This window comes from Anser cygnoides, chromosome 4, assembly GCF_040182565.1.
Source record: "Anser cygnoides isolate HZ-2024a breed goose chromosome 4, Taihu_goose_T2T_genome, whole genome shotgun sequence".
Taxonomy (NCBI): Eukaryota; Metazoa; Chordata; class Aves; order Anseriformes; family Anatidae; genus Anser; species Anser cygnoides.
The window spans coordinates 55,249,281-55,272,546 of record NC_089876.1 but is presented as its reverse complement, the minus strand read 5'-3'; the positions used below and the strand labels follow the sequence as shown (position 1 = coordinate 55,272,546).

The following is a 23,266-nucleotide window of genomic DNA, read 5'->3' as shown; positions in this document are numbered from 1 at the left end:
ACATACTGACCAAAGTACTCAGAAGACAACTTTCAAGAATGTTCTTACAAGAGGAAAATGTGCTGTGATTACAAAGATTATTTGTGGCCCTCATTATACAAAATGCCACAATGATGGATTTTGTAGTATTGGATAAAAGTATTAGCAGAAATAGTTCTTTAATCTGTTTTCAGGATATGGATTTGAGGTTTCAAGCATGGCATAAAATGATAATTCACTGTATAACCATCAGCATGAACTGTATTTTAACAAAGGCTTCAGAAACTTCAGTTTCCATAAAACAACGCAGAATAAACTCAGGGCTAACAACTGAGAAGCCTGTAGGATAACAGTTTAATTCAACCCATCCTGTAGGAGTGTAGATGGTAGGTTTTTATCACGAAATTTGCTATTTTAAAACATATGTGCCAAAAACATCTTTTGCATCAGATTGCTGTTCATGATAAAGCTACTTGTTTTTACTTAGTGCACAGCAAATGGAGTAAGATATTAATTTGAACAAAAGCAGCTCTGCCTCAAATGCTCTTTTTTATGAGTTTCATTAAATTGCTGGATTTATTTTAGTCTTATTAGTCTTATATCTAGTCTTATTTAGTCTCTTTCCAGATTGGTGCAGAACTGAGAGGTTTCCAGGAGCAGCATGTGCACGGCAAGAAGCATATCACTGCCTCAGTAGATGGCACCCTTCTCTCTGACAGAGGAGCCAGCCTTCAGCCTGCTGCAGGTACCTGAGGCACAACAGAAATAATCAGCAAGCTACACAGCCAAGACTACCACGACTTTTCAGCAAGGGCTGAAACTACCCCTGAGGGCGGGCATGTCCCATGTGAGATGTGCAAGCACTGTGAGAAAACCCCATCAGCTCCACAAAGATCAGTGGGACCACTCACAGGACAGCAAGGTAGCCACAAGGATAAGCCCTTACTAGAGGTCCCTTTGGGGCAAAAAGTAATCTAATTATGGCTATAAAACATTCAGTACATGGCTTAGTATAACCTATATACACTGTTTAGGATTCAGGCCTTATTCAGTTATACTGTTCTGTTTTCTAAAGAGTACTCAGTGCTGCAAATTTAAGAAGATGGCAATACATCAGCTTGTTTGCAGCTTCTGATTTGCTGATTACAAGAGCTAACAACCTTTAAAAAAGGGCTGAATTATTATGACAATGTTGGGGCTTACTAACAATCAAAGGAAGTCTTCCACTCATCACTGGTTTACTGCAGATTTAAAATTAGTCTCTCTTTAAACAAAAATAATCTTAGAAATAAAATAGATGTGTAATTAATTATCATTTATTTTCTGCTGGCTTTATTGCACTCTATATGTACCACTCACAGTTTTTTGTTGTTGTTGTTTTGTTTTTGTTTTGTTTTGAATTCTGAGATACTATAGAGCTAATGCCTTCGTGAAGGAGGTGTATAAAATAATCAATAGTTTATGATCATCTGGTATTAGTAATAAGTGCCATGACAGGTTATATGTAAAGTAAGCACATTTTCAAAATAAAAAAGGGGCACTTTTGTGGCAGTATTTTCTAGTCGTGAAATACTCAAGTGCTCTGCATTCTGGCTTCTTGCTTTGATCTGCTCTGCCTGGGTCAGACAAGCTTCACCTGGATTAGATCAAAGTCTGAGTAATGCTTCTTCCTCCTGAACCTCCCTCTCTTCCACTTCCCTCTTCTCTATGGTGCTAGAAATCACAAAATGAAGGGAAACAAAGGCATCCCTCTCCCATAGGCCACATCTCCTCCAATCCCCAGTGCAGAATTTTATGTCTTCATCAGACCAGCCCGTCAGGGTGCAAGTCTTGCATAGTGGGGCTGCCACGCAGCAAGCTGTGATGCGCTTCAGACAGTGAGCGCAAGGACACACACACTGTACCGACAACTTAGTGGAGCTAGGATTGCTGTGATTAATTTCAGGGAAGCAATTGAGTTCAGAGGGACTACTTGTGGCACATAAAATTAGCCACACTGTCTCTGCTATCAGAGTGAAAGAGTATTATCATTTTTTTTTTGTGCAAATATACAGTCTATAGGAGCAGAGGGCCAAAAGATGGAGATGAAGGTTGCCATTAATAAAGCAATAATAAATAAATAAGTAAACATAAAATAAATTCTGGGAATGAAAATGTGAAAAATTGAAATTTTAAGCAACTATAAAGGCTTCAAATACCACAACCAATTAAAAACCTAGCCCTGTTTTAATGAAATAAATTATGATATCTGGTCTCTTTCATTATTTTTTTTTAAAGTATACGTAAAAAAATGTAATGAATAAATTAATCTCAGCTTTCCAATGAAATAATGAAACAGGCCAAGTGACTCTAAAAATGCAAATATTCTACTAGAAAATCAAATTAAATGCATTTTTGGGAAGAAGGAGGGAATTAAAAAAAAATCTTCAAACAAAAGATATTGTTTTAATAATTATTGCAGGAAAATTGTCTAGAAAATAATAGATTTGCTAAAAAAAATCTCCTTTCTAGAAAACAAATTGGTAAAAAGACCCACTCTGACATATCTCTGTTTGCTATTATGAATGCCAAGTAAAACTGAGGTTTACTCAAATGAGAGAAAAAGAGTAATACTATTAGGGTGCTTCTGATCTGTGGAAAAAAAAAAAAAGTAGAAATTTCTATAAAATTGCTTTGAAATGCCTTTGCTCCAGTCAGTTATCTGATAGCTTGGCTGCTGTTGATACATACCAGGTATGTCCTGCTGACATTTCCTCAGCTTCAAGGACGCATCAGTGTGATGTGGCAACGCGGGGCAGCTGCGGCTGCTGGGCCAGCAGCGAAGCAGTTAACTATGAGAGAGGGGACTGTCTGCAGCAGTGGGAACTGTCAGAAGGTTTGCCCCAGTTTTAGCGAGGGGAGTGGCAAGAAATGGCCCTTGCTTTAGCTCAGCTGGTGGGAAAGACAAGCTTTCTTTATATCAGTAAGTGACTATATTTCAGGGCGTCATTCGAAAAACATCCTGCAATGCTAATGTGCAAATAATTTATAGGTAGTAGTTAATACATATAAATCACAGAGAACAGTGACTTAAAGTTGTTTTTGTCTTGCTTATACATGTAATTTCAAACTTCAGAATGTACATACATTTTAAAAATCCTTCAAAATTATGAATTTAAGCCACAGGACCAAACTTTGCTCAGGTCTGTACCAGTGGATCCTGGGAAGCTCCATTGCAGTCAACACCAGAATTTGGTACATCCTACCTCAGGAGCCATTTGGTCTAAATAGATATTGTGAGATTAATCATCATTAACCTTGTAGCTTTGAAATGACAGTTAGGAACATAGAAATTGCAAGTATAGGTACGAAATTGCATGTTCCAGAGTGATACAAAAGACACTTGCAAATGTTTCATTTACAAAAATGTTTTGGACGTCTCTGGCCTAGAAGGCACAGACTCATTTGGAAGTCAGCAGACCACTCAGGTTGTTCCTGGGCTACTATTGCTAATTTTTGCAGCACATCCACTTTTCCTGAAATGTTTATTCTGGCTTCCCCTTTTCTGCAAGGGATGGAGGACGTAGAGCTCTTCCCATGCCTGATCTGAAAAATGTTCAAAAGCAAATTGTACTTTAACTGAAGTTTATCTAAAAGATGATTGAAAGCAGTGGGGACTGTAACTGTCAGGGAACTCAGGCTGACTTCCACTATAGAAATCCCTAGGTCTTGCTGGTTCAATAGTAACTTTTTTTCTATAAAATGAGATTTGTTAATTTTCTCTAAAAGTAATTTCAAAGGAGATAAACTGCCATACTTCTTAGAATAAATTTAATAAACAACATTTTGACATCTATGGAAAACATATCACTGACAAAAAAAATCATTTCCATGTAAGAAATAATATTTATACCAAGGTATGAATGGATTACTTAGACTCTGAGTGAAAACTTAGTGAGACAGAGACAAGGGATGTCTTATAATGATCACTCAAAAATATTTCCACAGCAATCATTTTGTTACAAACATCTTTTTCAACTTCCTATCACAAAACGCAGTTTACTACTTCATTTACTTCTTACACTTAAAGAATTATTTCAGCTGTTCTAATGATATCATTTAAAGGCCTCAGGAAGATCTTGCTTATCCCCAGTGTTAACATCCTTTACCTACATATGATAAACATATAGCAGATGTCTGAACACTCCCCAGTTGGATATACAGACCTAATAGCAGAGTATATACCTTACATATTTGCATTTGCTTCAAATGTATATATACATAATTGGAAATTGTGGAATAATTCATGGTTTTACCATCAGTTCTACCTCAGAACTGTAAAATTCTGTAAATTTCTGATATAGAAACCCTGTGCTTATTACAGCTAACAGCAAACACATAAAATACATAAGCATTCCAGAGAATAAGGATCAAATCCAGAATACCTCCCTGTTGGATTTCATCAGTTTTGCAATTCTAGGTCTCCAGCAGCCCATGCTCACCTGGAGATTATCAGGCCATTCTCCAAACAAAGGAGAGATGGGGACTTGAACATTCTTAAGGCTGGGGTAGACAGTAGTCCAGCTCTTCCTCTCAGCAAGTGCCCTAAACAATCAGCTGCAGCTTACAAAATGTTTTGGGTACCTTTTCTGACCTGTCCTTAGGAGAAATTGGTGGTTCTGTTTTCCAGACGTCAGTGGTTGTCAAACAAAGACCTGAAATAAAGGTCCAGAAGCTCAAATACAAGCCACTTCTTGGAAATGCCCATGTATAGTCATGGTATAATCATGAGCTCTTTCCTTGGTGTATGTCAGCTAAAGCTCCAGAGGACATTTGTGCTGCTTTAAGGAGTTGCAGGGTCCTGAAAACACACTCACGGAGTCTGCATTTTTTTTTCCAAAAAGGAAAAAACAATAATGATTTTTGTAATTTCTCTTGACTGGTGACTGATATGTCATCAGGCAATAAAAGTGTTGCTTTAGTATTTTCATGTGGTGAAGTAATCAGTGTAGTTCAATGGTACCTCCACAATTCAGATCTCTAGATTCAAGTAGTCGGAGTTTGCAAAGCTTTGGCTGGTCCTGAGTTTCACTTTGGGCTTCAGGTTTTGTCCACTGGCTGATGGAAAGAGGCAAACAAGGGCTTGCATCATTTCCAGTCTCAACTACTCATGAGTGCAGAGGCTACCTTTGATTCCTGATGTGGGTCTACTGCTGCCATTGTGTATTATACAATAAACTGTTTACATAGCAGCCTTTTGTTACAAGTTTTAAATCTTCTCAGGCTGCCAGTTTGAGGCTGAGTCTGCCAGCTGGCAGACAGAGAGGTGCTTGTGCTCCAACCGTTGGAGGTAATTAACAGCCCGAACTGTCAGAAGGTGACAGCCGGCAGAAAGTTCCTGCCCTGGGGTCACAGCTGGATTCTGGCAACTTGCTCCTTGATTTACCAGTAAAACTAATAACGTAAGTAATATTGGTATTAAATTATAAAACAAGGGAGACTGAGCCCAAGTTAGGTTTTCTACCTCCAAATTAACTGGCAAAGAAAATTAGCATTAATATTTTGAAGCAAATAAGCAAGATTAACTCACTTTTTGGGGGGAAAAAATAATAGTCTGCTAAAAATTGGGGAGCGCATAAATATTAGGATGGTTGCAGACCACAATACTGCTGGATTGACATTTTCCTGAAATTGTAGAAAATTAAACTAATATCTAGTATTAGTAATCTGGGCAATGATTATTGGCCACAAACTTTTAATTTAAGTACTATACTCAAAATGTCACATTAGATTTACATTTGCAGCAAATAACTGGCTACGAATGGAAATTTAGAAAATGTTATTTTTGCTGAAATAAATACTTATTTCTTTAAAAATATATTACTAATTTTTCAGATATTGAGGCATGTGCTTAACTTCAACTTTAAGTAAGAGCATAAATACAGTGGAGTCAACAAGTCATAAAGCGTTCCTTTTTTTTTTTTTTTTTTTTACTGGCAGCCAAAGTACTAATTCTTGCTTCTTATAGTCTATGGCAGAAAAAAAGAACATCTTTGGATAGTCACATGTTAAGATGTTAAGATGCAAATGATATTAGTATTTGTGTGTGTTTGCCCTTTGAAATCATAGAATCTGATGACAATGACACTGCCAATGTAGTTAATGCTGCTTATGATTAGAGATATTTTTCCCACTTGAGTTTTGTTTCTTAATGTTAAATATATTCTTCTGTAACTTTCTGGTTACTCAGGATGGATAGATGTTTTGCACTGTGTGTGTCCAAATAATTAATCCTTACTCCATCAGACCCAGCAGAAGCAATTAGAGGGGTTTAAAGTTTTTGTTCTCCATAACTCCTGATACTTTTAAAGTGTCAAATGCCACAGGAATATCTCATAGAAATTAAATTTAATAATATGTTTTCTTAAATTTCTTTATTTAATGAGCTCTTAACCAATGTTTCAGAGTTTTCAGTTTAGGGGAACAAAGACAGCTGAGCACAAGAACCCTATGGCCGCAATTCATTGCAACATTACGAAACCAAAAGAAAGGTTTTAAAAAATGTTATAGAAGTAATTTAAATTAAAAGAAAAAAAAAGTTTTATAACTGATGTCTTTTTATGGCAATGAATTTCTTAACAATGTTTATTGGTCAAGAAGCTATTCTGTTTGTAGAAAACATTTCCTTATGTTTTGACCAGCCTGATATGGTGAAAGAACTTTTCATATCAGTGTGCCTTTTATCTATATGATATCCTACAGCTATCTTCATCTACAATAAGGTGGTGTAAATTGACTTTGAGGAAGCTATAATGATTGATGTTAGCTGAACATTTGGCCAAGATGTTAATTTGGATTGAACTGTCAGTTACGGGAAAATAAAATTCTTTATCTGTATTTTGGCTCTTACAGTGGTTCATACCAGTGGTTCATCCCAGGAAGGTTTAAGATTTTTTCCTATATCCTTGAATGATAACCAGTAAAGGAGCACAGTGATATTTTCCTACACTACCTTCACATACTCATCTGACAACTAAGTTCTAGTTGTGCTGTCCCTTTTTACCCAAACTTTGATGCGTGAATAATGATGAATTAGTCTATTCCCATTTATGAAGTGCTTTGATATGCAAGAGAAGTACTACTAAATTACTCCTAAAAAGTAAAAATGCCTGAAATAATAAGCATTCTGTATAGTAACTCTTATCAGAAATAAGTACACATTTCAGAAGCCACCAGGAATGTTAACAGACTGCACATATTAGAATCCACAAAAGGTTTAAAAAAAAAAAAACAAAAAAAACCACTGCTTTAACCTTCTGTTATATGTTTGTGTCTGTTGCCAGTTATACTCTGGAGTCTTGCCTCCTTCATGATAATGGACAAGATATGATGTCTCCCTCTTTGCTGGTGTAGGTTTCCTTGTGCATACTCAGGTCTTTATCCAGCCTGAAGGCAGGCCGCTGTCAGTGTCCACCTCAGCACTAGGACTTGAGCTGGCTCAAGGTACACATAGAAAACTCCTGAATGTGTGCTGGAGTTTAACCAATTGTATATGCTCCATAAAAAGCTATCGATCCTGAATGCATGAGTTTCCTGAGGAGTGCTCTACACTTCTCTTTGTAACTTTCAGAAAGCTGGGGAACAAGTGGGGATTGAGTAAATTACCTTTTTTAAGAAACCACATCTTGGTATGGATCAGCCCTCAATTCTTAGGGCCATTGAAAGATCACCTCTGAAAATTTTACTAGCATTTATAATTATGTCATGTTTCAATATAATTTTTTTTAACACCTGATTCCACACACCTTTAACTTTATGGAAGATTTCTCATAGATAGCAAAAGCAACAAGATCAAACCCTAAGGGAATATTAACCAGACAAAAAAAAAAATTCTATTTGAATAATGTTAGCTTATAAATAAGCTCTCAGCCCATGTATTCATCCATTTCACAAAACTGAGAAAAACTTTTGAGAAACTTTTCTTTCCAAACTTGTAACACAGCCTGTGAAGTACAATTCAATGAAAGAAATAATTATGAGAAAAATGAGAAAAGTGAATGATTTGAAAATTAAAATTAGAAGAAAAGAAAAAAGTAAAAATTACAGTTGAAGTTATACTTAGAAAGTCCAAATTGAATGCAAGTTTCCTTCAGCTACAGAGACACAGACTTCACACTGAGAGTTCAGCCTTCAGTCCACATAGGATTCTTTACAGAGAAATATGGATTAACCCACTAATAGTAATAGAAGCAATGCATACAGTCCAAGAAGCCCTTAAATAGAAGTAAAAGAGCAATAAACCCCCAAAGGTGGGACTTCAAACTAAAAACTGCTAAGGAGCTGAAAACAGAAAATATTTAAAGGCTGTTTAAAAAATGACTTCATTAATAAACCAGTAGTACTCTGCATTCAGACTCTCAGTATCTTCCATCTATCCATAGATTACCCTTATTTGTTTCAAAACTTTAATTTCTAAGGTGCACTAGTCAAAATTTTTGTGACATACTCCTTGACTGAAATATTCTTCCTTTCATAGTTCCTGAAGATAATGATTTTAACAGTTCATGCTGTTACCAATTAAACATTTATATTCCACCATTATAGTTCCCTTTCTATCACTTTTTCCTCCATTCTGGTCTACCCTTTGCTAAAGAACTCACATCTATGGACAGCAGATGTTGCATGATATAAATTAAGCTTGCAGAATATTAGCTCCTTGATATTACCTGAATCCTAAATCTACCAATATTGCATGCTGTAGTCATGCTGTAGACTTGACTCCTCTCCAGCACTGCCCTGGGACTAGCACAGTTAACTGCAGAACTTGTCTTCACAAATGAAACTTACCCAGTGGTTCCAGGCAGGTAGATCTCCTCCTAGTAACTACATTTTGAGAAACACAGTGCAGATTTTTGGTCAGGGGATAAGTTTGTGAAAGGGAAAATAGAGAAAGGACATAAGAGGATGTATTCTTATTTTTTACCAAGAGGGAGAAAACAGTTGAGATTGTGAAGGTGCAAAGGAATCTTAGTTTGCAACTTGAGAAAGCAACTCTCATTCAATTTTAATTCTGAGCTTTGACAGTGAAGAAGTATGCCTCAACTGTGATGTTTACAATGATCTGAAAATCAAAAAGTAATTATACTTTCTTATGATAAATATGCAAAAATAACACGATGTAGGAAAAAAAGTCAGAAAGGTGGAGACATTACACAGTCAGTACCAGGCCCATGAAGTGTAAAAATGTAACATAAGAAGTTATTCTGTAAATCTATATTATTAGTAGGAGAAGACTTAAACGAACAATCAGCCTGATAGTCAATAGGGATGAAAAGTAATAGTACTAGATAAAGCCAAGAAGGGTTCAATACTCTTTTGATTCATGCCTCATGAAAAATACTTACCTGAGATCACACAGATTCTGTGATTAGCATTAACAACAGGGTAAAACCTCAACCTGCACTGAGTTATAAAGGACTTCTTGTAGTTTGTGCCTGAATAAAATCCAATGGGTATTTACAGAAGTGGCAAAGTAATCCTGGTATTATTACAAATTAGAGAATCAGCAGACATCAAGGTTCTGGAGCTCCAAAAAAAAAAAAGAAAGAAAAAAGAAAAAAAAAAGACAGATGTGGTGATTACTCCCAAAAGGAGAAAGGGAGAGTCAGGGAACCACCCTAGAAGAGCTAGCCTGACTTCAGACCACTGAAAAATAAAGAAGACATCTATTTTTAAGCACTTAAAAGATTAATCAGTGAAAAGTAATGTCTAAAAATAAGGTACCTAGTAAAAAGCAAGCTAATTCCCTTCTGTGACAGGGAACAAGCCTCAGAAGTAGAATAGAGAAGGAGTAGATGTGCTGTGTCTTCACTTCATTAAAACATTTAATAGCATCTTGCATATAACCTCACTGGAGAAAGAGGTTTTTTTTTTTTTAAAAAAAAAAAAAAGGAAATTATCTTTTCTACCCAACACTAGACTGCAGAAGACACTGGAAATCAGTGTAGGGTATCAGCTAGGGTTCTACTGAGATCTGTCTTGAGTCTGATACTGTGTAGTCATTTCATTAATGGCCTGGATGGTACAACAGGCAGTAAGTTTATTAAATTCTTATGTGATATGAAGCTGGGAGGAGTACAAGCATTTTGGAGGACAAGGTTAGAATTCAAAATAAGCTTGACATAATGGGAGAAATAGGCTATAATAAATAGAAAGCAATTCAATCAAGACAAATAAAACATTTAAGCAGGAACAATCCGCTTCACAAATACTGGATGAGAAATGACTTGTTTAGATAGCAATCCTACAGAAATGTATCTGGATGTTATAGTGTATCACATGAGTCAAAACTATCCTAACATTTCAATAAAGCAAATATCTTAATGAGAAGTAGAACCATAAGAGTTGTTTGTAAAGCACCCAGCTTTGCAATTGCCCTCTCAAGATTGATCAAAGCTCATCATCCAGAAAATGATCAGCAGTTAATGAAATGCAAATTTCAAGGAACAGATATACTGGATTATTTTAGAAGGAAAAAAAAAAAAAAGAAAGGAGACATGACGTAGTGATGTAAAATGTCACTGCAAAGATGATATTAAATTACTTTCCATGCCTACAAATAGGAAGGAAAATAAGTAATAAGGTTAATTTGCAGTAAGGGTATTTACCTTGGAATTTTATTCCTATTATCCCTCTGTAAGGGTAGATTACATGAGCAGGTTGTGGGATCTCCATTTCTGGAGTTTTAAAAGACTAGTCTAGGCCAACTTCTGTCAGGAATGTTTTAGATATAGTTTATTTATAGAAATAGTTTGGAGACCAGACTATATGACCTCTGAGGGTCTCTTCTAGCTTCACTTTTTATGAAAATGTGGCTGTAACCTGAATAGTTGAATACACATAGTAAGTACCTTTCTGAAACGTACAATTTGCTTTATGGATTTCGAATTAAAACAAGAAGTCATGCAAATTCTTACTGGAACTGAAAGAACTGTGTAAGAGTAAATTATGTACAGTCCTGGATTAGTAAAAAGGATTGCTCATCCAAAGACCTTGAACTCTGTACAGTGTGAAAATGGCAGCTAGAACAAATTCATAGGGCCAAGTTGTAATCCCACCGCAGTCAGGAGCAAAACTCTTATTGATTTCAGAGGGACTAATACTTGGCTAGTCTCTTTTTAAGATCTGGCATGAAATAATACAAAATATGCCACATGCCTGTCGTTATTAAACTGATATAAGCAAATTTAAGCATTTCACATTAATATCTTCTTGTCAGATTGTCATTTGATGGAATTCAGTATGACCAGTTTGACAAAGCAAAATGCTACTAGCTAAGTAAATCTATCTGCAAGAAATATTTATGAAGAACTCTGAAATCTGAATTCCCTATCGCCTCTATCTCTTTACAAAATTGTATAAATGAGGAAATAGCACCAAAGACCTATTAGTAATAGTTATTTCCTAATTGCAGTGGGAAGCATCCTGCATGTTTAAATAAATATTGTTAACTCTGACCTCTTGGTTTGCCAGGACTGATAAGGCAATTGTTTGACCTATATGAAGCACATACAGTATGCATGGACTGAAAGCAGCAGGAAAACAGGAAACAATAAATCAGAAATTAGAGCACTGATTGTTGTAGCTAATTACATCAGACTTCTGCTTAATTTCTCACTCTGTCATTCTAACCTGATTTTCTTTCCAACAGACTTTGCAAATTGCTGGTGTCACGTACATACAGCAAATAATAATCTTTAGTTACTATGATTGACAAATGAATGAGAAAGAGAACATAGTTTATTATAGAAGAATGAACTGTGACACACACCAGATACCTGCTCAGATGCTTTTTTAATTCACTTACCTAGATATGCTGCATGATACATTTTGCCAGGACCACAGGTTTTGGCATCACAACGGCTTAATTGAATTTGTGGCATGGTTTGATAATGCTGGGCAAAGAAGAAAAAATGAGTCCATAAAATGAGAAAAATGGCATAGATTGATTTCCAGAGCAAGAGAGATAAAGTGGTAACTAGAAAATTTAAATCAATTCTGAAAATAATATGCTTAGAATTAGGCAGATTAATCAGCATGTTGTTTAATCTTGACGTTATTGTCCTCATACTGCACATCAGATTAACTTGGTGTCCTTATTATTCTCTCTTTTTGCATTACTCCACTTCCAAACTATACTATCTTTCTTAGACACATTTCACCACTGCCACCAGCATCCTCAGCTGGCATAAATTAGCACTGCTTCCTTGCAGTCAGTGGAGATGTATTATATACCATAGCTGGGAACGTTTGGTAGAACATAATTATTTTTTGAGTGTCTAAATTCTGCTTCCCAGTTTGATTATTTGGACCTTCCGATCCAAGTAAAATTCATTAGCGCTGTTGTTAATACAGTGTCTTTCTGTATGGTGTATGTTTTTCTTTATACCAGAAGGCTGCTTACATTGTTTTGAGAGGTCAGACCACGCTAATATATGACACTTATGTGTAGTAGATGATGCAGAGAGATGCAGTTGTCACTTTCCTTGATGTCTTTTAGAATCCCATCAGCACTAAGTCAAGGCTAGAAGAGCCAACCAAACTCAGTGGGGCAACATTAGAAGAGCTAGTATTATATCATCATTGCCTTTAACAGACTGTGCCTTGTGTATTATGTATTCTGAAACTTCCCATATAATTAAGCAAAGAAACATATGGAAAAAAGTATAAATAAATAAATAAATAAAGGAACTCCAGTCTAATATAATGTTTTGTTCATGTGGTAGAACCACACATCATATCCCTCCAATCTTACTTTGAATATTACAAATTATATCCTCCACAACTGTTGTCAAGTCTCCTTAATCTTTTTTCTTTTCCGTTTGTTTGTTTGTTTGTTTGTTACAGGTAACTTTGTAGGGGCCAGCACCTAGAAATTATCCTACAGTCCACCTAGAAATTATCCTACAGTCCAGCTTGCTGAGGTTTTTAGCAACGCATTTCCAGAGGTCTTCCATTCTCCCCCTGAAGGGCAACAACATCACCTCAGCTGACTGCCACTGTGAAAGGAATTCATATTGGTCTGCAGTGCTCATCAGGGTGTAGGACTCTGAGACCTCTTTTTTTCCCTTCCTGAGAATCATATAAATCTCCTTTCTTCAGAATTTCCTATACTGCAGCAATGGTGGCAGGGCCTGTCCTGTAGTGCTGCCTTTAGAAATCAATTTCTGTGCAATTATGCATTAATTATTATGTACCAAGTTATGCATATTCCATATGCAATTACAGGTGTAAATATACAAGTTGCTTTTTGAATCATATTAAATTTTAATAATTTACAATACTCCAATCTTTATTCTTTTGCAATATAACACATTTGTTTAGGCTTTTTCTGCCTACCATCTAATGTAATCAACAGTTTATTTGAATTGTTTTGTTGTAACTGCTTCATTTTCACTGTCCCTCTGCTTCATTTCTAGTTTTTTGTATTGATAGGCTGCTGGTTAGCCTACTAAAACTGGAAATCAAAATCAAACGTTTTGTAAGATATACTGACAGAGAATATGTAGGAAAATATAAGATATACTATTTAATAGGCATTAAACATTATTGGCAAGACTTTTGCGTTACATGTAACGATAAGGCAACAGTCTAGTTGCTGTAGGAAGACCTTTGCCTTATCACTACAGATAAAGAAGCAGTACTGCCCCACAGCAAAGATTGCTGTGGTCCGAGACATGCCATGTTAAGGCTCTTTATATTTCTAGGGAAGCTAGCTGAGAACACTGAGGGACCCAGTAGTCTTTCAACAATGTAAGCATCAAGTCGGGGTGCTGATCTAGCTAGAAGTCCAATAACCTTTGGAGATGCTAACACTGGAGAAGCAGCCCTGTAAAAATTCCAGTTACGTTCTGATTTCCCTCATGTTATCTCTAAGAATTCCTAGACTTGTTTTGGAGGCAGCCAGTTCATCCATCTCCATATAGAAGACAAGCATAGTCTTGTTTGTGGCATTGTTATCAAAGACTAATGCAAGGATAAAACAAACAAACAAACCCTAATCCAAAGTATTTTAACTACAGCATTAGAGCTAGGAAATGCACTGATTATCTCTTTATATGCATGGCAGCTAATGGGACTATTGATGTATTTGGAATGTATTCTTAAAACTACTTGATACAGCCAAGCTTTTTTTTTGAAAATGGGTGGGTCTGTGATACCTCTCTTTCTTTTCTGCTGTTTCCTAGTTGAAGAAACATAAGTACAGCACAATGCTGTTCAATATTTTAAAAACAAAGGAAGATATACAGTGACCAAACTTTGAGTAAATAGCCTTCTGATAGTGAATTGTCTTTGCACAGAATAATCTGAGAGAAACATAATACAGGGAAAAAGCTTTTAAACTAACTATACAGACATATCACACATATATAATTATCTTTCCCTAGAATAAAATTATTCTGCAGATTACAGCAGGGATCCACTTTCTTTTTTTCCTCAGAGAGGACTCCATAAAAATTTTCATTATGAATACTGATTTAGTGGCTTCTGAGTCACCTTTTGATACTCAAAAATGAATAAAAACTGAGGAATTCATGCTCCTTTTGTATATTTTCTGACTGCTGAATGGTAACTCCCACCTGTTTATCTACTAACATATATTTTGACTTTTAACATTAGCACACAAAAATATGAAACCTGCCCCTCTGCATCAGACTCTGTACAGAAGTCCTATATTAGACCACCCCTTCACAGGTAAGAAAAGCCATTAAACCCTGTGAATTTTCACAGTGGATAAGCCTAGATTAATTTGACACAGGTGTTTGCATAATACTGTGCATGGGAACATTCACCGTGTCCCCTAGCTGCTTCTTCTGTGGTGGTCTAGTCTCAGTACTCTCTGGACTCTAATCTAAAACATGTAAGAGTACCAGCTGGTGCAGGACTTTGTAGACAGCTTTTGTTATGCTGTTTGTGTCACTTTGATGTATCCTTTTGCTTTGCATATGAATATGTGTAGAGTTAGTAAGAAAACATGAAGAGCCATGTGCTGTAATTAAGTTACAAACTATTCTCTTCTTCAATTTTATAAAAACAAGTCCTTGATTTTCTACTACATGAGCAAAAGAAAGTGTCATTATGAAAAGCAAAACAATCTAGAGGCAAATTTGCCCTCGCATGCGCCTATGAAAAACCTGCTAAAGTCAGTCAGGCTGAACAGATATAAGAGAGACCAGAATCTGTTCTCTCTTTTTGTTTGTTTTTGTGTGTGTATGTGCTGTACTTTTAGGTTAGTTTATACCTTATTTTAAAGACAAACAAGGAGATGAGCATCAACACCTAAGTAATTAAATGTTAAAGTGGTGTGCATATATATTAGAAACCTAAGTTATCGCAGCAAGAGCTGCTCACAATTTTATGAAAATACTCCATTATTTCAGCATCTTCTACTTGATTGAAATACTGAGAAGCACAACATTTGTAGCTAATGAGTCAAAATGTGAATTTCTCCACATACCTCAAACCTATGTGCCTGAAGAACATAAACTGTCTCAAAAAAATCATGGCTAAAATACAAGGTATGAGTAGGAGCTCTCATATGCCTAGTCCATTGGAGACACAATAATATATTGGCAAGATCAAGAGATGCAACATTGTGAGTAGCAAAATTTTTCAAAAGGGCAAGATGAATCTTCAAGGTCTGATTATCCTCTCATTGCACTACAGATTGGCAGTTAATAGAATTAGGTTGGCTTTAAACTTGTGTAACTGAATTGAGCCCTTTATAATCGGAAAGTTGCCATATCACAGACCAATTTTGTTCGTACCAATAATCCAGTGAAAATCCAGGGATACATCTGGAAAATCACTTTGTAATTGGGATGAGAATCAGGCCATGTCTGAAAATTGTAATTAGACATAAAATGAAGGAAGAAAAAATATTTTGAAATGTCTAAAGCTGAGCTTAGCACGTTAGATGTGCATCTAAAAGACTGCTTATATCCATTGACAAAGTAATGCAGAAAACTGTAGTCGTACTAGTCTTAGGATTGTTTGTGAAGGTATAATACATACCAAAAATATGCACTTTTTGAGCTAAGCTTAACACCATACCAATACAAATATAAATAGTACAGATCAGAATAATTCAAGACCATGAACAGAACTATATCTGTTATCACAAAATCAGGCTGGGAGACTTTCAGAATGGTAAAACTTACCACTAATTTTAAACACAAAGCTAGTAATCAAGCAGTGGGTAACATTTCACTTACACCTATCGATGATGAAAGCTGCACTTGATTCTAGTCTATTACATACTTCTTTATTCATCAAATCAAATGTATAAAGCTATCTACAGGCAATGGAAATAACAAGACAGTCCAAATGGATTTAAGTTACTTCATTACTTTACTAGTTCTATCTGTAAGTAGTTTGGAGATGGTCATTTTTCCAGACCACATTGTACTAGTAAATTAATGAACCTATTTACATATTCCAGAGTTTCTTTTAACTCTACTTACAGTGAAGGAAAAGGCAGGCTTTTCTACCTGGTCTTAAATGCTAGTTCCTGGAAAGATTTGTATTCCAAATTCATACCATCCCTTAAGTGAGATGCCTCATCCTGTCTTTAAGATAAGATTCCAGGCATTGCTCAGATACTTGGGTATAATTTATTGTAGCCACACAAAAGTCAGATCTAAATCCTTTTGGACCATGATGCCACAAACCAGCAGTTCAAAGTTCAAAGAGGGAGACCGACACATGCAATTAAGTTATCACTGTTGGGATAACTGTAACCCTTGCTGTGCTTTTAGAGCTTCTGGGATCCTGAAGATTTTGAAATGTTAAAAAAAAAAAAAAAAAAAAAAAAGCTTTCCCCTCAACACTACCTATATTTTCATTGCGTAAATCATAGCAGTTGAAGTAAAATACACTCAGTGAATGATTTCCTGCCACTAAGGAAAAAAAATCCAAAATCTTGTTTCCTGATAACTACAAACTTCTCTTGACAAACCTCCAGTGCCAAATGTGGTTTCCATTTGCTGTTTTGGGATTTATTTGTCTATGCCAAAGTTCAGGTGTGCCAGCTCTTTGTAATAAGCCATTTGGATGAAAGCTTGGCTAGCTCAAAGGATTCTGATGTATTTTATTGCTGCCTTTTAAGATTATTGTTCAGAAATACCAACTCTAATTTTGAAATCAATTAGCCATGCAGTCTGATGAGGTGTTGGCCCAGCTCAGGTTCACACCCGCTGTCCACAGATTATTGTTAAGTTGAGTCAGGTCCTTAGTGCTGCTCTGCACCGCAGGCATCTGGTGTACACATGTTTGATGTCCTCACAAAATGACGCTGATGGCTTAAATGGCAAGGCTCTAATGAAGAAAGCCTAGCAAGTTTGCTGCTGTTTGCCAGCAAAACATGACTTTTACAGAGCTGTGTAAAAGTCCTTTTCCCCCTTGGTTAACTCTTCCTTGTCAAGAGAATATAAATCTTTCCCTGAGAGTGGAGATTCAGCAAAGATGATGAGAACAGGACCTGAGGTTCCACTAACAGCACGGAAAGCAAAAACCTGTTTGGGCTCCTTCACCTCTCCGGCACCTGCATGGTGTGTACAGTCCCATGCTTAAAAGTGCTGCTTCCAAGGGAAGGGCATCTGTTTACACCAGCCAATGAGCTCCCCACAGGGTGAGGATGCAATCCCTTCAGCCGTGCAATGTTGCTGGCAGCAGAGCCAAACTTCTCTGGGGAGAAGGAAGTTACTGACACTATCCAAAATGGTTTGCATAGGTTTTACCACAACAAAATGTCTCATGCTGAGCCAAAAAATGAACGAATATATAAGGTCATTTTCCATTACTTCTTTACAGGTTAGGAAGTTTTTATGCAAGTCTTCCAGTTTTGTGCATGAGATATAAGGGTACAACCTGAGACATAAATAAAGACAATAATCAGACAAATAAATAAATAAATAAGAAACCACATCATCCTTTAAAGTGTACAAGAGAATTAAATATTTACTCCCTTAGATTAAAAAATAATCTGAAAAATAATTCTTCCTTCTTTTAATCAAAAAATATTCCATCAAATTCATTGGGATGAGCAATTGAATATCAGCAATATCACAGGAAGAGTAATAGCAGGGATGTGTGATGAGTTATTTGTATCTATTATCATGCTAGTCTATCTCAAATGATAGATGTTAAACTACCAGTCTAATCATCTCAAAAGAATTTACTAGTATTGCATTGTGGCTTCAGAGTTGGAACCATTTATCAAACTCAGCCTTCCATTCAACCCATCTGCAACATTTTGGAGAATGTTAAGCACATGCAACCTGAATTTGATCCAGATTCCTTTTTTTCAAAGCCAAAACTCTTTTGGTTTTGCTTACATTAACTATCATGGTCACGTGGGCATTTAGAACCATTGTCTTCTATGCTAAATAGAAGAAAAGAGGTAAATAAAATTAAGTAATCTGATGCAAACCAATTTGTTATTAAACTGTTGTTTTTATTTGATTGAGGTGATGAACACAGAAGTTCATATAACAAAAAGTATTTGAGGTTTCTGTCTCACTGGTATTGTGACCTGGAGGTCCAGAATGAATTCCGCCTTTACATTAGAAATCAGGATCAAAATTACAGAGTGAGTGTAATTAGCTCTTCCTTTTTTTTTTTTTTCCCTTTAGACATACCACCAGCCTCATGTAGTTTTGTACTGATATAGCTTGTATTCAAAATCAAGCCTGAACAATAGCAATTTATAGTTCCTAAAAACATTTTCAATATTCTCACAAACAGTAGTTTAATACAGTGATCTATTGTAATTGTACAGATAACACACTCCCAGCATGGAATGAAATACTATGTGAGGCTATACAGTTTTACATCCATTCTCTCATATGAATGTATGAAATATTATGCTGATGGCTTCAGGTTATACAGTGGGAAATAATTAAGCAGTATATTATATGTATCTTTCACCTTCTTGTTTTTAATTTAGCAGGATACTCCTTCATTCTTGTAAAAAAAAAGAGAACACGTGTTCAAGCAAAAGGTTTAGAGTTTTAAGAGAGTAAGACTCAATCATCTGATTCAATTTTGCCTTTTAACAGTCATGCCAAAGGAAGAATTACTGTCTGTAGACACAGACATCAATATCCAACATGAAAATATTAGGGTCCTTCCTTCTGCTCTATCCTCCTAAAAAGTTTGCTAAACAGTGTGTATGCAAGAGTGAAGAAATAGGGAAAAGGAAGGAAGCCCCAGCAGAGTAAGAGGAAGACCTCCACTAGAGGACACTTTAGGGGGACAAGGTAACAATCACTCATAACTGATGGGAATTTCCTGAGAATTAAACCTGTTAAGTGCATGTCTCTGACTGTATAACAGCCATTCTGAGTCAATCCAAAGGTCTGCACAGCCCAGGATCCCACTGCCAACAGTGGTCACTAGCAGACACACAAGGATATATAAAAAAAAAAAAAAATCAAAGGATCTGGTATGATTTTTCAACTATTAGCAATCACTGAACAATTTTGTACATGTACGCTACTGGTGTTAAAAGACACTGACAGATCTATCCTTCAAGAATTGGCTTACTACTGTTTGAATATAAATACATTTGTATTTTTCCTTCCAAAACATCTTATGGCTAATAGCCCCATACCGTAGCACTCCATGGCCACCATTTACTTATGTGTTGAGAGTAAAAAATGCCTTATGTTATCATTATTTTCATGGTCTGAGTTCTTGTGTGAAGAAATAGTAAATAATTTATATTCACCTTTTGCACATACTTCTTGATTTTGTAATCCCTCCTCTATACAGACCTTCAGTTGTTTCTTTTCAAAGCTGAAGAATTGGACTCCTTTTAGTCGCTATTCATACAGTAGCTATTTCATAATTTTAATCACCCCTTATCAGTCTTTTTCTTGTTCTGTTGTATAATTGTAACAATGGGATGAACAGACTCTGTACACCAGTTTCCATTTTTAGCATGGGTCTTAACATTCTGGAAAGCAGAGCTTTTGGATCAAAAGTTTGGGAAAGCTTTCCTCCAGACCAGTCAAATCTGGCATCACTCTATACACTGTAAACAAATAGCCTTTCTTTAGCATCCTGTAAGGTTGCTATAGTTATAATATATTAGGGAAGTTATTATCTAAAGTCCTATAAAATTATAGGTGACTGAAGGGGAAAATTAAGTTTTGCCGAAATCCCATTTCTTTTAAATGATTAATAAATTTCATTTTAGTTGGGGCCAAAAAGAATGGTGTGCAAATGTAAGCAGTTTGGCTCCTCCTGTGTCAACACGGGAAGAGTTTAGTCAGTTTTCCCAGTTCTTATTAGGCCTATCAAATACTGGCCTTTTTAATTCAGTTTATTAAGAGGCTTTAATATTTTATTGGGTTTATATCCTATTCAATAATGTTTAGTTTGTTTATCTTTCACTTAAATCCAGTTACTTTTCTGTTAGGCAGGAATGAGGTTCAGATGATATGTAACACCAACAATAACTGGCAGACATACTGATTGTCTTATGATAATATTAATGCTAGTAGTGCAGGCCAAATTGGTATGGTCAAAGCTGTCTGACACAGCAGATTTTATCCAGTTACATATGGCTTGAGGGTAAACTTTGGTAAAATTACAGAAAACACATTATGATATTTCCTTAAAGTCATATTTATACAATTTGACAGCTGAAAACCATACTTGTTCTCCAATACATACCAGGGAGATCACCAGCTGAATACCTCTGTCATGAGTTATTGTTTGGCACATTAGTATTTGAAGCCTGGACTCCGTGAGCTTTAAAATATATAATGCACTGTACATATACTTGTGCATAAAAATTTCAAGGTAAGTATTTCAGAGTATCTCAGTGGGAAAAACTGAAATTCTTGTTATAGGAAAATTTCTTTTGTTTAATGAAAACATTTATTTACAGTGAGTGGCTAAGTTAAGTGGCTTCAAATTTCACGGCAGAATTGGTTTTGTCATTGGGAAAGACAAATTCTTGCCTATTAGCTGTTATTTGAATGGAGATAAGTTGGAAAGATGGAAGCTAATCTTTCAAAAATTTCATCCCATGTGAAGTACTAAATCCAGCTTCTGGATTACTCACAAATTAAGCATAACAAAGCAAAAAATTACTTTTTTGCCAGACTCTTGTTGGCTCTGCCAGTCTGTGAAATGGAGTCCGATATTTGGGCCAGATCCCAGAGTAACCCTACTCTTGGCCATGTAAATCTTGTCATGTTGTGTGTGGGCTTTGTTTTTTCTTCAGTTTCCCTAAGAATTCTACTTGAACATACTGTTGATTTCCTAATACCTGTCTGGCTTTTTTTGTCTACATACTTATTCATGCCGTACTTTAACTGGAAATATCTCAGACACTATGTAGCCAGTTCTGATTTCTCAGCTAGCCTTTTGTCACTTTCTAATCAAATATGTTTTTCATAAGAAACATGATATCTTCAATCAGAATATTATTTTATTGATTTTGTGTTATTTTGTTGTTTTTTAAAAAGCTGAATGAACTGAACAGCACTAATGCCATCAGTAAGTATTATGAAGTCTTTCTGAAATGTTCTTCTTACTGTATTTCATAATGGCCATTACTATTGATGTTACTGTGCTCCTACCTGATAATACAGTAAACAAATTAATCTGTAAACCATTACTTAATTCTTGGATTTTAGAACTGTCTTGCAAATAACTAATAGGGCTTTACCAAAATTCTACCTAACTTCTGTTAGTTTGTGCAGCTCCTCAACACTTGTGTGGCCCATGAAAAGTGAGGCAGGTTATTTTCAGCTGAGCAGAATAAGATAAACACTAGGCAGTAAGCATTACAAGGAAAAAAGCGTGTGAAAAATTAAAATGAGAATTTATTTACAACACACCCTATATAAGCTTGACCTTGTTCACATTGTAACCATTTCCAACCCCCCAAAGACATCAACCTATACAAAGCTGAGCCTCATAAAAACAGAAAATGTGAAGGTTATGTGGCAATACACTGACAAGTTTTAATATCACCTCTTTCATAGCAAATGGCCAACATAGGTGCAGAACTCCCTGCTACTGGTGTGTGCTTACAAAAATGAGAGAAAAAAAGGCAAAGCTCTACAGGTATGGAACATAGGTCATGACACACACATTGAAAAGTCATGACCTTCAATATTAAGTCAACAATTCTGTCCTTAACTCTCTGTACATAAAGAACAATGGCAGATAGAGTTAGGAACACTGTGTCACCATAAATTGAGAAGCTAGTGCATTTTGTTGCTTTGCCCCAACCTTAATGTTACGCAAATGCTGTTTTGTTGTGCCTTTAACACAATAAAGGACTAATTCCTAAGAAATCAAAGATATAAGTCATGTAAATGAAAACTTGTAAATTATGTCAGTAATCCATAACTCATACAACTGATTTGGAAACCAGAGCCTTTATGGTTCAGAAAGAAGTAATTGCTTTATTAACTCCCATTTATCAGTATAAAATTGGCTAATTTAACTGACTGACTGATTTATATATTGATACTTTAAATTTAGCTCAACATCCTAATTTAATAAGGGGATCACATATGGATGTTTAAAAATATATTACTTTCTAGTTGGTTGATACTCTAAGCATGCCCTTATTAAGACAGATTATCTCCTTTCCCTTGTTCTTTTAAGAGAAGGACAAAACAAATTATATATCTCATTCATTCTATCTGACAGAAAGGCCATGTTTTCATATAACCCCCTCTCTAGTAATATATTGAATGCATGGCTGACCACATCATTCATTCTCGTTTTAACATCCATGATGTCATAATCTTTTGCAGCAGTAGGGGTGTATTCTGGCCTGCAGTCTTTGGGAAATCACCACAGGGAGTCAGACTACTGAAGCATAGTCAAGCAATAAATCTATCAGGTATGCTTGAAACAAATGTTTGAAAGAAAATATATATATATGTATGGTTTTATACACCTCCTACTCTATTTTCCCATTAGTGAGGTCTTGTTTATTTCTACCTGATCCTAACTTATGTGTTAAGAACAGGAAATTTTCAGTAACTTCCTTTAAACTGTAAAACTGGGGGATAGGTTGGGGAAATGTTTCTTTAATTAAAAATTATTGATATTACCAACCATGACAATATGCTCCTCAAGGGAAAGACACAGGTTAGGATCCTAATGAGCACTACTTTATTATTTTATTTTATTTCATTTCATTTCATTTCATTTCATTTCATTTCATTTCATTTCATTTCATTTCATTTCATTTCATTTCATTTCATTTCATTAT

The 23,266-nt window shown here is 35.7% G+C and overlaps 1 long non-coding RNA gene across 4 annotated transcripts in view; it reads left to right on the top strand.

The window, feature by feature from the left end:
• Positions 1-4,394: 4,394 nt before the first annotated feature.
• The window catches only part of LOC106041739 (uncharacterized), a 35,195-nt gene continuing 16,323 nt past the window's right edge, over positions 4,395-23,266 (top strand). The window contains exons 1-3 of one of the 4 annotated variants that reach the window (XR_001210652.3): positions 4,395-5,420; positions 21,498-21,528; positions 22,803-22,891. This is a non-coding gene — a long non-coding RNA (uncharacterized lncRNA). Of the gene's footprint in view, positions 5,421-21,497; positions 21,529-21,957; positions 22,102-22,802; positions 22,892-23,266 lie in introns of those variants that run through there. The other 3 variants (XR_001210651.3, XR_001210655.3, XR_007159691.2) reach the window with 3 other exon arrangements.